The sequence below is a fragment of the Geotrypetes seraphini genome, chromosome 8 (genome assembly GCF_902459505.1).
Source record: "Geotrypetes seraphini chromosome 8, aGeoSer1.1, whole genome shotgun sequence".
Lineage (NCBI taxonomy): Eukaryota > Metazoa > Chordata > Amphibia > Gymnophiona > Dermophiidae > Geotrypetes > Geotrypetes seraphini.
In genome coordinates, this window is record NC_047091.1 from 192637770 (window position 1) to 192650856 (window position 13087).

The following is a 13087-nucleotide window of genomic DNA, read 5'->3' on the forward strand; positions in this document are numbered from 1 at the left end:
AAAGATTGTCAGGTGATATTCCTGCTCACACTGGGAAGCTCATTGTTCAAACTGTGTTGCAGACAGTGGGAGCCTAAGAAAGGAAGTTAAAGCTAACAGACTTCCAGCAGCCACATTGCTGTTGCAGTATGGAGGAGGAGAAAACCAGTAACCCTTTCCTTTCCTGTTTACTACACTAGGAGAGCAGTACTATGCTATCAAGTTTCAAGTTTATTAAAATTTAATTGATTGCGTTACATAAAATTCTAAGCGATTTACAATTAAAATGAGAGGGAAACAAGTAATCATATAAAACATGATGAGAGACAGAGACTTCAATTACAAACTGGAACATAAGGAAAAGGGACAACTACAATTTGTATAGTAAAGAAACATATAAGGGCAGAATGAGAAGTGAGGGAAAAAAAGAACTAAAAGTGGAAAGAGCAGAATAATGTTTAACATTGCAGAGGTGAATTCAAAAGCATCTTTAAAAAGAAAGCATTTAAGAGATCCTGGGGGTCACTTGATGCACTCAGCCTAGGAAGACGTGTTTCAGCACCTCTCCTGACCCCAGTGCTTCTTTAATGGCTTTTTCTCACTTTATTTTTTGATTTGCGGGTCCCACGCTTTTTGAATAATGCAGGGTTTTCTGTGGGCTGCCTGCCTATCTCATTTCTGAAGCGATTACTGCGGTATGCCGACCAGAGCCTCGAAGCCTGCTAGGTTTCTGAGAGGCCCTTCTACCCCTGCTAAGATGGCGGCATCGACACCTCCTGCGCGGGCCCTGCCTAGCTCCACAATCACCTTGCCAGCGGATGCGATCGAGGAGTTAAAAACATATCTTACCACTTTTCTAAATGATAAACTGACTCGCTTACAATCTACCGTGGATGGCATCAAGGATACGGTGGAGAGGGAGCTGGATAGGGAGGGGAATGGGTTATGGTCTAGAGGTGCTAGATGGTATTCTTGGCTCCGTGGCAATGGTGGTTGTTGGGGGGAGGCGGGGGCAGTTGTGTTACTCCTCTTTATTGATAGGGAAGGGGAAGGGAGGGATACTTTCCTTCTGCTAGTTTTTAGGGGGGATTTTTTTTTGTGGGTTGCTCCGCAGGTAGCCCTTGAAATTTTGGTGGCGCGGATAGTAGGTCAGGGAATGCCTCTTTCTTTTTCTTGTTTTTCTCCTTTTATTTTCTTCTTTACTCCCTTTATTGGGTTTGGGAGAGGTGCTGGACGGGTGAGTACGGGTGGTTTCTTTTGGAAATAGGTATATGGTTGTCCCGGGATGGACTTCTGGGAGGGGGTGGGGGGAGGAGAGAATGGCTGCGTGTGTGTAATGTGCTTGTGGTTGTTGTATGGTTAGTGGCGGAGGGTTAGAGGGTAGGGGGACTTTAGCAGAAGGGAGACTGGGGGGATTGCAGGGGCCAGGTCCATTTCTTCATTGCTATTCTTAGGAGTCGGTCCTAGCTGGGGGGGTCCAATCCTCGGATTATTTGTTTTTCCTCACCCTTTGGGTGCAGTGGTGGCTCTTTTTGCTTAGTAGCTATGGTTAATTTGAAAATTGCTACCCTTAATGTTGATGGTATACATTCCCCTGTAAAGCGTAAGAAAATTCTTACTTGGCTCCGGCAATGCCTTGTTGATGTCGCGTTTCTTCAATAGACCCACTTGTCTGCTGCTGAGCATGAGAAGCTGCGTAGAGATTGGGTGGGTGATGTGAAATACTCTGCCTATAATAGACAAAGGGGGGTGGCGATTCTAGCTCAGAAACAATTGCCGCTCCACATTCATAAGACCATTCAAGATAAAAAGGGTCGCTATATGCTTGTAATGGGGGAGCTTTGGGATTTTCAGCTTTTATTTTGTAATCTTTATGCTCCCAATGTATACAGTCATAAATTTTATTCTGGGCTCTTGGGCATTATAGCTCAATATCCCTCATATCACTTGATTGTTGGGGAGGACTTTAGTGTCACCGCCGACCCTACTCGGGATTGCTCTCCTGCCAAGCTGTGCCCTAGGGACTCCGCTCGATGGGGGGGTGCCTTTTCTCTGTGATCATCTTGCGGTGGTGGATACGTGGAGAACCCTTCACCCTTTCGACAGGGAGTATACGTTTTATTCTAATCCTCATTCTCTGTACTCTCGCTTGGATTATGTCTTGGTGTCGCAAAATCTCTTTTCCCGAGTAGATCAGGTTTCTATTGCTGTCGGATCATTCGGCGGTGTTTCTTACCTTGTGGATCACTGATCAGCCGGGGGATAAGACTTGGCGGTTTCCCACGGCTTTATACTCTGATAAGGATTTCCATGCGTTCCTATGGGCCACATGGTTGGACTATGAGGAATTTAACAACACCGTGGAGGTGGATCCAGAGGTGTTTTGGGACGCCTCTAAGGCGGTATTGCGGGGTCATATTATCCAATTTGTAACAACCAAACAGATAAAGCAGGGGGAACAACTTCTTGCTTTCTCAGCTCAGCTGGAAGCACTGCGTAGACGTCATCGGGTAAGTTTAGATGGGACGGAGGCCAGTTAATCAAATCTCTCCGTCTCCAGATCAATGAGATACTGGACCAACACGCGCGCCAAGACATTTATCATCCAAAATTTCGTCTTTACCAATGGGCAGGCAAAGCGGGTAAACTTCTTGCGACTCTGCTTAGGCTGTATTGGAAAAAAACAGATTATTAGATGGATAAAGAACTCTAGGGGAGAATGCTTTACTCAGGAGGCTCAGATACGGGAGCAATTTGTAGAGTTCTATAGCGTTCTTTATGAGCAGAGGGACTTTACTGATGAGGAATGGGATAAATTTTTCCAGGATCTCCCTATTCCGCAGCTTTCCGGAGAACAGGCGGAGCGGTTGAATGCTCCCATATCTTTGGAGGAAATCCGACTGGGGATTAAGAAGTTGAAGTTGAAGGTACCGGGCCCCGATGATTTTGGTCCGAAATACTACAAACTCTTGCCTGATCTTCTTGCTCAACCTTTGGGGAACCATTTCAATTTCTTGGCCACCGCTGCTTCGGGTCCATGCTGTAATTTAGCCCATATTACCTTGCTCCCAAAACCGGGGAAGGACCCTGCTCAGGTTGGCTCATATCGCCCGATTTTGCTGCTGAATCAAGATGTCAAGCTTTTAGCGGCTATTTTGGCAGCTCGGCTGAATGTATTTCTACCCAGGCTCATAGGGGATGACCAGGTAGGGTTTGTCCCTCAGCGTTACGCTTCTATGAACCTTCTTAAAGCATTGACGGCGCTACCATGAGCATAGGGGTGGGGGTGGCACTTCTGCGATAGCCGGCCTTGATATGGAAAAAGCCTTTGATGGTATCTCTTGGTAGTATCTTTTTTGGGTCTTGCAGGACCTTTCCTCCAATGGATTCAGGGCCTTTATATCGCGCCACAGGCATGTCTTATCATCAATGGTGGTTTATCGGCTCCCTTCCAGCTTTGCCGGGGGACGTGCCAGGGTTGCCCCCTTTCGCCCCTGCTGTTCGTCCTGGCTATTGAACCTTTAGCCATTAAAATTTGTTCTAGCCCTGACCTTCGTGGTGTCCGCATGGAGAACACGGAGTGTTGTATTACCTTATTTGCCGATGATATCTTGCTATTCTTGGATCAGGCCCCCAGTCATTTGCCAGTGGCGTTGCACTTGGTGACCGAATTTGGTTCTATCTCCGGTCTTAAAGTGAATTGCATGAAATCTGAATTGCTACCTTTGTTGGGGCTGGGGTGGGAGCCCTGGCATGACGCCTTGCCAATCCCCCCAGTACGTAAACCGATGCGTTATCTTGGCATCTATCTACATATGGATCCTCGAGTTCTATACCACAGTAACGTGGTGGCTGCTATAGATAAAATTGGAGCTCTTTGCGCCGCCTGGAGAGATCTCCCATTGTCCTTGATGGGGAGGGCAGCATTGGTTAAGATGATACTTCTTCCTAAAATATTATATCCTTTACAAACGGTGCCCTTTTGGGTGCTCCAGCGGTACATCCGCAGGTTGCGTTCTCTTTTTACTACTTTTCTTTGGCGTCATCGTTTGGCGCACATTGCGTATGCAATGTTGACACTTTCTAAGAGGGAGGCGGGTTTGGGCCTCCCCGATGTTTGTGCTTATGACGTGGCGGCCCTTATGCGTTTTATTCATGAAGGGCTGACGGGAATCGCTAGGTTCTCTCCTTCGGGGTGGCTGATCGGTTGGTGCGCACCTTTTACATTTCTGAATCTATTACATTTGCCCCGCCCTTGCTGGGGCTTGTTTGGATTGGGCTGCTCGAGGACGGCCGATTTGTTTCACCGATGGCTGGATTTTCTTTTCCTATGGGTAGTTACTGTCTTTTTGGGAGACTGTGGGCCCCTGAGAGCTCAGTTCAGGACTTTTAGGATGCTCCGCTTTTTGGGAGTGGAACTTTTTGTTTTCAGTTTTTTCTTTTGTATTGGGGGGTTTGGGGGACGGCTCTGGGGAAGTCTTTCTCAGGGGGGAGGTTAGGGCGGAGGGGAGGGGGGATGTTTGGGTGGGGTTGTGGGAGAGTGGCTGGTGTGTCTGACTGGATCTGTGTGGTGGTTGTATGTATGGGTAGGGGTGAGAGATGTGTGAGTGGTGGTGCAGCTCTCTTGGGGGCGGTTGGCCTTGCCTTCGTGTCCCATGCTCTTTTTTAGAGTGTTCCAGCTCCAGTATTTCTGGATGGGGGGCCTAGCTGGGGGGGCTGCCTGTTTATTATACTATATTGTATCCTGTTATTCACCTTGGGGAACTAGTTCCTAATAACTAAGTTGACTATAGCTACCTTAAATGTGGACGGGATTCACTCTCCTATCAAGAGGAAGAAAGTTTTGACCTGGTTCCGCAGGAGGGGGACTGATATCGCCTTTGTGCAAGAAATCCATCTTTCCATATCGGAACATCTCAGGCTTTGGAGAGACTGGGTGGGCAAGGTCTGCTCGTCTTCCTTTGGCACCCAGAAGCGAGGGGTTGCCATCCTCATTCACAAACAATTGCCCTTCCACACTCATAAAGTTCTCCCAGACCAGGATGGCCGATATGTTATAGTGTTGGGGGAATTGTGGGGGCACAAATGGTTATTGTGTAATCTGTATGCTCCTAATGTGTATAATCATAAATTTTTTTCAGCTCTGCTTGCCAAGATAGCCATGTATCCAGATTACCAGCCATTGGTGGGAGGGGACTTCAACATTACCGCAGATCCTGCCCTGGATTGCAGTCCAGCAAAGACAGGGGCCAGGGACCATGGAGCTAAGGGGGTAAATTTTTTGCTTAGCCAGTTGCAGTTATTGGACACCTGGAGGATTTTGCACCCAACGGAACGTACTTACACCTTTTACTCGCATCACCACAATGTATATGCTAAATTGGATTACCTGTTGGTATCGCCCTCTCTGCTCCCCAGGGTGTCTGGGATAGATATTGAGGAGTTTCCCCTGTCGGACCATTCGCCTGTTGTCATGGAACTTCAGTTTACGCCGGAACCCGAGGAGCGCTATTGGAAATTTCCGTGTTACCTCTATAGAGATCTCGAATTTCATAAATATCTTCGGGAACAGTGGTTGGAGTATAGTTCTCATAATAATACCGATGATGTTCATCCAGTGACCTATTGGGAGGCTTCCAAGGCAGTTCTGCGGGGGTTCATTATTGCTTATCTCTCTCGCAAGCGGAAGTCCCTGGATGCGGAGTTACTGACTCTATCGGGGGAGCTTCGGCAGTTGAGGGCACGCCACTGTACTTCTCTTTCGGCGGCTGATAAACTTCGTTTGCTGACTGTCCGGCGGCAGATAGATACAATCTTGACACAGCGGGCTTCTCGCGATATCTATTTTCAACGGTATAAATTGTATGAATGGGGGGTAAGACAGGGAGATTGTTGGCCAATTTGGTCCGGCCTCTGCGCACCCGTCAGGTTATCCTGTCCATCCGGGACCTGAAGGGTACTTGTTACATGCAGGAACGGCAGATTCAACAGCAATTTGTTCACTTTTATGAATTTCTGTATGCTAACCGACCGTTCTCGGACATTGATAGGGATGCTTTCTTTCAGGGGCTCAAGCTCCCTGGGTTGACAGAAGCCCAGTTGGAGCAACTGAATGCCCCTGTTAGTTCCAATGACGTAAGGATTGGTATTAAGAAGTTTAAATTAACTAAGGCACCGGGCCCAGATGGGTTTGGATCTGAGTATTACAAGATTCTGTCGGATCAGATCTCTCCTAGAGAGTTGCGCGGGGACAGAAATCCCACCTGTCCCCGCCAAAGTCCCACCCGTCCCCATGAGGAATCCCTCCGTCCCCACCCGTCCCCACGAGGAATCCCACCCGTCCCCGTGAGGAATCCCCTCCGTCCCCGCCCGTCCCTATAAACTTCAAATAGTTATTTCATTTAATTATGCTACTGAATTAAAGGCTCTGGTAGAAACCCATTTACAAATAAGCAAAAAGACTTTATTAATTTGAAAATATTAATTGGGAAGAATACATACTTTGTAAACGGGTTTTTACCAGAGCCTCTAATGTTTATAAATTTTTATCAACACAACTAATATACTACTTTATCCTGAAGCAAAAAAAGAAGAAATAGAATTCTTTTCCTACCTTTGTTGCCTGGTTTCTGCTTTCCTCATGTTCTCATTCAATTCCTTCCATCCACTGTCTCTCTTCCTTCTGCATCTTCCATTTGCTCTGTTACTGTGCCTCTCCCTTTCTTCCCCCTTCCAAATTGGTCTGGCACCCATTGTTTATCCTTTCACTGTTCTATAGGATATTATATAGGAATCTACTATACCGCTCTTCGACCTGCGAATCTAGTACCCCCCAATTAGCGCCTACCTCTCTGCACTAATCCTGACCATTCAAGCAAAAACACAATTTAAAAAAAAATAAAAAAAACCACCACATACTGAGTCAACTTGCTCCCTTTTTTATCCCCCTACAATCGCCCGCAGGAAACCCCCAAACTTCTCCCACTGCGGTTGGACGAGCCCTTCACAATGGCCAGGCCAAACACACACCAATGCGCAGCTCTACTTCTACTCTTCCTGTTCTCCTCCAGGCTCTGCATCGCAGACAACTCCAATGCATCCCCCATTCCCATCCACTTCACGCTGCACCGATCGGTAAAACCCAGAACCCCTACATACACTCTCTACTCCACACAAGACCACCCTCACGCCTATTCGCCCAACAGCCCCCCTCACCCTACAAACCGACCAAGCCCCACCCAAAAAAACCAAGAACTCTAAAAAAACTTGCGTACTCCCACTACTCTCCACTCAATCACACCAACCACCAGTCCCTACTGGGCTTTTACCTAAACATCAGATCACTCTGATCAAAGACTGGCTGACCGAAACTAACCGCGACTTTGTCCTTCTCACAGAAACCTGGTTGCTATCAGACAAAGACATCATCATTAAAGATTGTCTACCACCACGATTCAAGATACTCTCCCTAGCCAGAACATGGGGAAGAGGAGGAAGACTAGCAATAATCTTCCGAGACCACCTCAACACCTCCATTCTCAACACAACCTCTTCGCCCAATTCTGAAATTCTAACCATTGCCCTTGCATCAAAATCTCTGCCCTCTTCATTAACCTTCACTTTATTTTACATACCCCCCAAAAAATGGTCCACGACCAAAGATGACTTCGCTGAATCACTACTTACCAATTCTCTAACAAGCCCATACAACCTACTGTGCGGAGACATCAACATACACCTCGAGCAAACTGACCAACCTGAAATCTCGGATTTTTGGTCACTGCTCTCCCAACTAGGCTATGACAAACACCCCCCTATCAAAACCCACCAAAGAGGACATCAGTTAGACCTGGTAACTCTATCCTCCAAGGAACAGGCCAATCCCATTTTTTATTGGAAACAAGGCAGCTGGTCAGACTCCCTTTGGTCTGACCACCGCCTATGTACCTTCACCATTGGATGCCAACACAAACCCCCTAAAAGCGGCAAAACAAGAATCATCAAAACCCACACTACCAGAGGAAAGATTGACCCAACGGAATTCTGGTCCCATTTCGAAATCAACACCAATCCAATAGAAGATACGGAACAAATCATGACCTCCTGGATACAAGATAGTACCAACATACTAAACAAGATTGCCCCCACAAAAACCCGCAGAATAAGAACCCCTAACCAAGAGGGCTGGTTCGATCCTGAACTGCTGCTATGCAAGAAGGACCTCAAAAAAGCCGAAAGATTATGGCAAAAATCCGGAACCCTAGAACACAGATTGGCCTGGAGACAAAAATTTAAAAAGTACAAAATCCTCACTAATGAAAAAAGAAAAAATTTCTACTCCCACAAAATCGGTAATACTAAAACCAATAGCAGTAACCTCTTCAGACTGGTCAACGACCTATACAACATAGAAACCTTCACAAACTTACACGAAGAATCCACCTTACCCGCCAACACCCTTGCCGACTTCAACACCAAGATCCAAAAATTAAGAACAACACTACCCGCCAGTCCCAACCCCCTCGAGCTCTTCCCCATCCTCACAGACATGAATTTATCAAACCCAGACCCTGGAGCCAGAGTCGACCTTAGCTGGAAACAATTCGCATTAACCGATTGGCAAACCTTCAATACTCACTACAACAAGTATACACACTCCTATTGCCATTTGGACACATGCCCACCAAATATCATGAAAACTGCCCCCCCCCCCCCACTTTAAAGCAAAAATGATGACATGGGTTAATTACCTATTATCCACAGGAAACTTCCCATCTGAGCAAGGTCATATTATGATTACCCCAATTATAAAAAACGCGAAAGAACCACCTAACTCCCCATCTAACTATAGACCGATCGCCAGCATCCCCCTATTTACCAAAATAGCGGAAAGGATGGTAAAGGCGGAACTTTCCGCATACCTTGAAAAATTCAACATTCTATGTGACAACCAATCAGGCTTTCGCGCGGACCATAGCACTGAAACTATCATAGCCTCCCTTCTCGACCACCTCCACACGCTCTTCAGTCAGGGCTCAAGTGCCCTGATCATACAACTCGACCTGAGCAGTGCTTTTGACCTGGTCGACCACACCATTCTCCTTGAATGCCTAGCTCACATTGGCATCTCAGACCAGGTCCTCAACTGGTTTCAGGGGTTCCTACAAAATAGATCAAACAAGGTATTCAAGAATAACTCTTTCTCTTACTGCTGGGACAACACCTGTGGGGTCCCGCAGGGCTCCCCCCTATCCCCCATCCTATTCAACATATACCTAGCCTCCCTAGGTAAACTCTTACACAACCTAAATCTCAAATTCTTCATTTATGCAGACGATATCACAATAGCCATCCCACTAACCAACTTCTCACAAGAACTACTCGACCACATTACAAACATTCTCAACCAGATAGAACTCTGGATGCTTTCATTCAGACTGAAATTAAACCCCGACAAATCAAAATTCTTCCTAGCCTCCCCCAAAGATAAAATCAAGGAAACCACAATTCAACTAAAAGGAATGACCTTCCCCCTCGAACCGACCATAAAAATTCTGGGAGTCACGCTGGACATAAACCTATCCCTAGAAAACCATACCGACCTCATCGTTAGGAAAAGCTTCTCTGTACTTTGGAAACTTCGCACCATAAAAAAATACTTCAATGACACTGCATTCCGCCTACTTGTACAATCCTCCATCCTCAGCATTCTCGACTACTGCAACATCATTTTCCTTAACGCCACAAAGAAAACTACCAGGAGACTAAAAATAATCCAAAATACTGCAGTGCGCCTCATCTTTGGCCTAAAGAAATGGGAACATGTCACCCCTTTCTACCACCAACTACACTGGCTGCCATTTGAATCTAGAGTTCTTTTTAAATTCTCATGCTTCTGCTACAAATCGGTTAACGGTTCTTCTCCAAGTTACATCAATACCCACTTTAACCTTTATTGCAACAACAGGAAATCACGCAGAATTCAACTGTTCGTCTTCCCTTTGCTAAAACACTGTCATCTCAAAAGATTCCTCGATAGAACTTTCGCCTTCCAAGCAGCCAAGTCGAACCCATGGCTAGCCCAGATGATACTCGAGGCCCCCACTTACCTTGCCTTCAGAAAACTACTAAAAACTTACCTATTCAGCAAACACGACCCTTAATAATCCCTTCACCCCACATAACACCTGCCCCACCCCTGCCCCCCTCCTCCTTCACCAGATCTTCCCGTTTTCCTACTCTCTACTTCCCTTGTCTAGTTCGATCAAAGCTGCAATATTAGGATTCTCGGAGTGATATTTGATAATAAATTAACTTATCATGATCACATAAGTCATGTGGTCAAATGTACTTTCTATCGACTCCGACAAATTCATTCAGTGGCAAAATTTTTATGTGCAAAATCTCTGAATATTTTAATTCATTCATTAGTAATTTCCAAAATTGATTATTGTAGTGCTTTATTTAAAGGTATAACGCAGAAAGAAATCAGACGTCTGCAAATTATTCAGAACGCCTCTGTTAAAATAATTTATAAAGCCAAAAAATTTGATCATGTCTCTCCACTTCTCAAAAAAGCACATTGGCTCCCAGTTACACACCGAATCTTATTTAAAATATGTCTGCTTACATTTAAATCATTATTATTTAAAACCCCCGCTTTTATTTTTAGAGTTTTAATTCCTTATCATACTTCGAGACAGTTAAGATCGCAGGATCAACACTTATTGGCAATACCCTCACTGAAAGTTATCAATACAAGGCGTCACACCATGTTCTCAATAACAGCTCCTCAATCTTGGAATGATCTCCCACTATTTCTTCGAGAGGAAAGGAACCTAGATAAATTTAAATCCAAACTTAAGAGCTTCCTTTTTAATGATGCTTTTAATGTATAAATTTTATATCCTAAAACTTTTTTACTTTTCACTTTTTATTCTATATATTAAATATAAATTTTATTTGTTACCCCTCCTATTGTTTTTTCCTTAAATGTAATTAAATTAAATTAATATTGATTGTAACCCTTTAATAAACCTTCCTTTGCTTTGAAATGATATGTAGAAATTATGTATAGCAATGTCTGTAATTATTATTTTTAACTCACTTTGAATATTGTTTGTTATATTTGTCACCCCAACTGATTTTTAATGAGATTGTACATCGCCTAGGAAATGTGATAGGCGATTAATCAAATTTTTCTAATAATAATAATAATAATAATAAACCTGCAATCTCTGTTAAATTGTTGTAAATCTTCCCTTCATTGCAGATTGTTGTAAATTGCTGTAATTTCATTGCAGACTGTTGTAAATTGTTGTAATTTATTGTAAATCTGCTTCTCAATGCAGATCACTTGCTAATTGATGTAAACCGCCTAGAACTCGCTGGGTATGGCAGTATATAAGAATAAAGTTATTATTATCTTCTTCTCTCCGCTCCCCCCATAGTCTGGCATCTGTCTTCTTCCCTGCTAGCATCTTCTCCCTACTCTCTCTTCCCCATTTCCTGTCAGCGTCCTTCTCCCACCATCTTCCCCATGTCCTGTCAGCGTCCTTCTCCCCCTCTGCTTCCCCATGTCCTTTCAGCGTCCTTCTCCCTCTCTGTCTTCCCCATGGCCTTTCAACGTCCTTCTCCACCCCCCCCGTCTTCCTCATGTCCTTTCAGCGTCCTTCTCCACCCCTTTGTCTTCCCCATGTGCTTTCAGCATCCTTCTCCCCCCTCTGTCTTCCACAAGTGCTTTCAGAGTCCTTCCCCCCCGCCCTTCTCATGGCCTTTCAGCGTCCTTCTCCACCCCTTTGTCTTCCCCATGTGCTTTCAGCGTCCTTCTCCCTCCTCTGTCTTCAAGTACTTTCAGAGTCATTCCCCCCCCCCCGCCCGTCTTCCCCATGGCCTTTCAGCATCCTTCTCCACCCCTTTGTCTTCCCCATGTGCTTTCAGCGTCCTTCTCCCTCCTCTGTCTTCAGTGCTTTCAGCGTCCTTCTCCCCCCTCCTTCTCTACCGCCCCGGGTGCAGCACAGCCGGCCAGGTCCCCTTACTTGTGTGGCGCTTCCCCGACCGACCGACCGACAATAGCCCCGGTCCGACAAACCTCCCTGCCCTTAACCGCGAATATAAATTACCTTCTTAAAGCTGCTGTAAGAAGGTAATTTAGATTCGCGGCTACAGGGCAGGGAGGATTGTTGGACCGGGGCTGTTGTCGGTCGGTCGGGGAAGTGCCACAAAAGTAAGGGGACCTGGCCGGCTGTGCTGCAACCGGGGCGGAGCGGACCGCCACCCGCCCCCTCCCTTGGTAGCCAACCGCCCCCCTCCCTTGGTAGCCACTCGAACCTCGAGGCTACTCTCCTTCTCCTTACCTGCCCTGCCTGCAGCACAGAGCCGAACGGAAGTCTTCCCGACGTCAGCGCTGACGTCTGAGGGAGGGAGGGCTTTGTTTAAGCCCTCCCTCCCCTCCGACGTCAGCGCTGACGTCGGGAAGACTTCCGCTCGGCTCTGTGCTGCAAGCAGAGCAGGTAAGGAGAAGAAGAGCCGCGTGAATGAGTACATCCAGCCCCGCAGGAACCCCGCGACCCTCGGAGGCTTCCCCACGGGATCCCCGCGACCCTAGGGGCGTCCCCACGGGATCCCCGCGACCCGAAGAGGGAACCCGCAGGATGCCCGCGGGTCCCGCGGGATTCCCGTCGTCCCCGTTCAGATCTCTAATCTCTCCTGCTTTGGCGGGAGCGCTCTCTGAGAATCGGGGTTTGGGGACTCCTAATATGGCTCATGTTGTGCTGTTGCCTAAGCCTTGCAAGGACCCGGCCCAGGTGGGTTCTTGCAAAGAAATCCTACTTCTCTAAAAAAATCGAAACAGCAAAAAATTCCTCTGTTCTCTATAACATCTTAAAATCAATGGACCCTACAAACAAATCACAACTCTCTTTGCGAATATCCTCCCTTAAAGCTCAAGAACTAGCTGACTCTTTCATTCTTAAGATAAATAATATTCGCAATTCTTTTGCCCAAAATACATCTACTATCTCCTCTAACGCTGATCAACCAAATCTCATACCGACAGCAAAATGTTCAAATTTTACAATCCCCTCACTTCAAGATGTTGAATCCCTCT

At 46.2% G+C, this 13087-nt stretch overlaps 1 protein-coding gene and 1 long non-coding RNA gene across 2 annotated transcripts in view; one reads left to right on the forward strand and one right to left on the reverse strand.

Moving 5' to 3' along the window:
• LOC117365400 overlaps positions 1 to 13087 on the forward strand; it is a 54926-nt gene that overhangs the window by 20888 nt on the left and 20951 nt on the right. Inside the window, exon 2 of the long non-coding RNA XR_004540408.1 lies at positions 5121 to 5251. This is a non-coding gene — a long non-coding RNA (uncharacterized LOC117365400). The remainder of the gene's footprint in view (positions 1 to 5120; positions 5252 to 13087) is intronic.
• Positions 1 to 13087, reverse strand: part of C8H5orf52 (chromosome 8 C5orf52 homolog) — an 84650-nt gene that overhangs the window by 7333 nt on the left and 64230 nt on the right. The window lies entirely within an intron of this gene.